Source organism: Camponotus vicinus, unplaced genomic scaffold, assembly GCF_025532165.1.
Source record: "Camponotus vicinus isolate PSW18456_S1 unplaced genomic scaffold, iyCamVici1.0 SCAF_14, whole genome shotgun sequence".
NCBI lineage: Eukaryota > Metazoa > Arthropoda > Insecta > Hymenoptera > Formicidae > Camponotus > Camponotus vicinus.
The window spans coordinates 9251500-9256499 of NW_028141950.1; the positions used below are offsets into that span (position 1 = coordinate 9251500).

The window sequence follows — 5000 nt, forward strand, 5'->3', positions numbered from 1 at the left end:
TTATGTAAAATTAAGAAATTATTTCAAGCTTCATAACTCGGAAAGTACTTAATGAAAACTAACTTAATTATAGTGTTTTGGAAAGCTCTCGAGATGAGCTAGAAGAATATATAATAAAAAATGGAGGGTTCCATTTGAAAAAAACAACTTGACCTTGAAACAACCCTCAAGGTCGCTGTCAAGGTCAAAGTCAAGGTTACTATGAGATGCTCCGTTGGATATCCTACAACTTTTGTATTAGAAGTTTTCCTCCATAACCCTTAGTTTCCAAAATTTTCGGGGGTATCCAGACTTTTTCTTAACCCTGTATATATGTTTGCCTAATTTCAAGTATTTCCTAATATAATCTTAGAACATTATGTGAGATGTTGAGGAGTGAAAAAAATTTCAGATGTATCAAATGAATTAATATAAATTATAAGTATATAAATTAAGTGTTTAATCAAATACATGGCAAGTAATTACATGTGATAATGATTGCTTCGAAGAAATGCACTTAAAGTATATGCCTAAAATATAATTCATTAAATACAAAGCGTACCGAGATGCGTAAAGGCTAATCAAGACAAGAGATTTGCAAGCTTTTTGTACAATTGATATATTAATCCGTATTTTATTAACCTTTTCTTCAGTTTTTTTTACATATATATTTACATATACTTTTGTGGCTGAGCATATAGAAAATCTCACAGGTATTTATATCGAAGAAATATATTTTAGTCATCTTGAAGAAGACTGAGTGGATCCTCGACGATCTTCTCGGCCGTTTTCTTCAGATCCCTAGTGACCGATTTCTTCACGGCCGGTTTTGAATTCGACGCGATTGTTGTCGTATTCGTCTTCGAGTCTATCGACACAGACAGGTTGCTTGCCGAAGATACAATCATCGTCGTCGTCGTTCTCGTCATCCGACGCAAACAGGGACTTGATTTTCTTGGGAACAACTTTCCTCATGGCGATAAGATCGATATCGTCGTCATCGTTGTCAATCTTCCCGCCAGCAGGAAAGGTATTGCTTGCCACGTCACGCCGAAGATATCCTTCAAGTTCGAATTCTTGGCTTGGGAATCGGCGAGCTCGTGTTTGGACTCTGGAAACGACTTGCTATCCGATTTCTGCGACTGGCCGGACGATTCGACGAACAGACTGGAATCTTCGTCGTCGTCATCGTCGAAAATGTTGTTCCTCTTTCGTCCAGCTTGAACAGAATTCGACTTTTGACTGTCCTGCTTCGTTTTGCTGAATGTCTCGCAGCGGTTTCTTCACCGTTTTCTTCAGCGGTGCCGCGGAAAACAAATCACCGCCCACATCATCGTCCGCGAATAGATCCAAGACCTTTTTCTTCGGCTCACTCAACTTCTTTGCCGAACCACTAGACAACAGACTATCATCCGATTCGGAAAACAGCAGTCCTTTGTTTTTCTTCGGCGATGTGGCGTCTTTGTGACGAATGCAAACAACTGACTAGGATCCTTTAGCGGATCGTGGCTCCGCAGTGTCACGCAGAGGATCGCTCGGCTCTTCGTTAGACTTTCCAGTCATCCCATTTCGCTCTTCGTTGACTGAACGCTTATCGTCCTTCTTCTTCGCGTCCTTCAAAGTATCCGAAGTGTCCTTAGTATCGACACCTGATCGCGTTAATTCAGAAGAATCTTGTTTAAAACTTTTGTTATTCGCTGCACTATCGATATCGATATCGTCCATCTTTCTGATCACAGTATCGATTAGAGGTTTGACAACAATGGGTGTTCTGTCGGACTGCCCATCGCCAATCGGTGAAAGTATCGGTGCCCTACCGAACAATGTATTCTCTCTTTGCGGATCCTCCGGCAAATCTGGCGGTACGTCAAACAGATCTTCTTCGTCGATCGACAATAGAGTGTTCTTGTTCACACTCATCGAGCTCTCCTTGCTGATGCTACCCAGCTCGGATTTGTCGTCCGTGGACGAAGGATCGACTGTCGAGTGTTGAACGTTATTGGCAGTCAAACGATCAGCTGCGCTGATCGACGGAGCGGAAGATAAATCTTTTGTGGACGAAAAGATGTTAGTGTGGCTTTCGTCCAAAAAATTATCGTTGTCTGCGCTGTCAACCGTATCGAAATCAATGCCGCTGTGTCGCAGTGCGGACTTTCGGGCATGTCGGCTCTGAGGACGGCGTTTTGCTTGAATTCTTACTCGGCTCTAAAAAAAAATAATGATAGCAATTAAGGTAAAAATACGAATTATTCATAATATCTCATAATAGATAGATGTCTTAATTAGTGTTTAAAGATGTGTTAGAACATAATATACTTTAAAATTTTATTAAACATTAAAAGCTACTCTTCTCCTTTTATTTTAAAAAACTTTCCTGAAATATTGTGCATCATTTAATAAAATATAAAAATTTGTTTATGTTTCAATTTAATAAATACCTTGGATGCAGTAGTAGACAATGTCTCTACTTGAGCTAGATCGTCGAAATTTATAGCAATTTCCACGTTACTAGTAGTAGAGATTGTCGTCGGATAAGAAAATTCTTTGTAGATGCTACCTTCTGTAAAAATAATTTCTTAAATTATTTCAAAATTCAATCTTTTAATTAATTTAATAAATATTCCAAATACAAAATATATTAAAATTACAAGAGAAAGAAAGAAATCTTGAATGATAATCACCCGACACACTAGGAGGCGAAATGCATCCATCGATGCCCTGATCTCCGTCATTATCCATGATGTTTTCGTCATCGTCCGTCTTGTCCTCGCTCTTCCTCCATAACGGTGATGCATCCATCGATGAGAGTATCTTCAAGTCGCCCATTTTACCCATTAGATTTTTTATCTAACCCGACACCGATTTTCGGGGAACCTGCTGGCCGTTGTGTTCTTCAGATGGCGGCAAAAAAGTCGTCCGAATGCTCAGTGTCTTTGGCGGTGAGCTCTTCTTTGTCCTGCCATCTTCCTCAGCTTTGGAGACCGTTCCTTCGACTTCATCTTTATGCTTTTCCTCGTTTATATCACTCTTTGCAATGACATTTTTGACTTCCGTAGTCGCCTTGATATCATTACTTAAGCTTGAAGATTCCAAATCTTTATTTTGCTCAGAAAGTTCCTGCACCTTCTCGATGATATCCTTTTTTACTTCTTCTTTGGATTCAGGTTTCGATCGATCATCCTCGTGAGTCGGTCCTGCGTCTTTTTTGCCGAAGAGATCGTCGTAATCGTCGTTCTCAAACAGGAGACTACGGGTTTTCGTCGCTTTCGAAAACAGCCCATCCATGTAATCCGAAGAATTGTCTTTGTTTTTCTTCTCAGTTTCCAGACTAGAAGTATTTTTGGAGACGTCGATCTTTGGTTCAACTGATGCGCCTTTCTCTACCGAGGAATGTTTCTTATTGCTCGACTTATCATTCGACGAAAACAAATCATCCTCGTCCTCAAAGAAGACATCAGTCTTACGGTCGCTCTTCGGTTTTGTCGATTTCGCGCTGGTGAAGAAGTCGCCGTCGTCGCCGTCAAAAAGACTGATTCTCTTCGACTCCATCTTCGTGTCTTGTGAATTATCTAACGATTTACATTAGATTAAAAAAAGAACAATGAAGTTTTGTCCAAATAAAACGTCATTCTACGGATCAAAGATCTCAAAACACGCTCTACTTACCGATGTTATTGCTCTTTGACTGAATATTGTTCCCGGCCGCGACTATCGAACAAATCGTTCGAGGTGTCTTTCGATTTTGATGTCACGCCAAATATATCGATGTCCGGCGCGTCTGTGCTGCCGAATATGTTATCGTCGTCAAACAGACCGCCACTTTTCGAAAGTACCTTGGTCGTTTTGTCGCTTGATGATACCGCGGCGAGAAAGTCCGTGCTCTTTTGCGACCTGGAGCCGGAGCTCGCGACGGAAAAGAGCTCGTCGCCGGAATCGGAATCGTCGAAGAGCAGCGAGATCTTCGATTTTGGAGCTCGCTTTGAGTCCGACTTGGTGGGCAACGGCGGTGGCCCGAAGAGGTCGTTTTTCTCAAACACGTCGTCCTGCAGCAACGACGAGCTATCCTGCTGCTCCTGTCGTGATTGCTGTTGCTACTGGTTATTGTTGTTGCTGTTAGCGCTCGCCGGGTTGGCAGAGCGTGTTTGCGCCGTGAAGAGGGTCGCTGGTAACACGCTCGCTGGTAACACGCTCGCGATAGATCTCCTCGGATTTCAGCCTCGTCGAAGTCATCTCCGGCTGGAGGCTCATCCTGAGGAAAGAAGAAGCTTAAGTATTTTCAATTATTTTGAGAATCATTGAACGAAAGCGGTAAATATTGATATTTATCTTTCAACTAAAACCAGAAAAATAAATGTAAATAAGATATAAATAATAATAACGATAAAAATATAACTTAACAATGTTTGAGATTATTTTTTGTGGGAGGAAGACATAATATTTTGTCTTACATAAGACGTAATGCAATCTATTAGTGCAGTCTGTAATCAAGTCTCGCGCCGTACATTGATAAAGCAAGATAAACTTATGACCTAAATAAATACTATTTGATATCAAGAATATGTGCGACATCCACATTGCAAACAGTTGATAAAGAACCTGTATATTTAAAAAAAACTTTTTTGCGAAGTTTTACGTATCTTTTCCTTACAATCTATCAAGTTATACAACAAGATGGATCGGACCAATGACTTTGGCCGGTATTCATAGTCCGTTCTTATATTTAAGTTCGTCTTAAGAACCCATTCAACCAATCAATGACCGCATTGCAGCTATTTGATTGGTTGAATGGGTTCTTAAGACGATCTTAAATATAAGAACGGACTATGAATACCGGCCTTTGATTTCGCTGTCAAAGGAAAGACACAGCAATAGACATGTCTGGACGTACACTTTTAATAAGAATTTTAAAGAGCAACACGATGATATAGTATGCAAGTGAAAATGATATGAACACATCGTGATGATAAGTAAAGCAAAGCAAACGTTAGATCGTATTGTATCAATTTTTGTTTACAATAAAT

The 5000-nt window shown here is 40.2% G+C and overlaps 1 pseudogene across 1 annotated transcript; it reads right to left on the bottom strand.

Moving 5' to 3' along the window:
* Positions 1 to 660: 660 nt before the first annotated feature.
* On the bottom strand, positions 661 to 4249 carry LOC145965057 (uncharacterized; annotated as a pseudogene). Its single transcript, XR_014436594.1, has 4 exons — positions 3646 to 4249; positions 2661 to 3548; positions 2418 to 2539; positions 661 to 2184 (listed from the first exon to the last, which is right to left on the bottom strand). The product of XR_014436594.1 is annotated as an uncharacterized LOC145965057 (transcript).
* Positions 4250 to 5000: the final 751 nt, after the last annotated feature.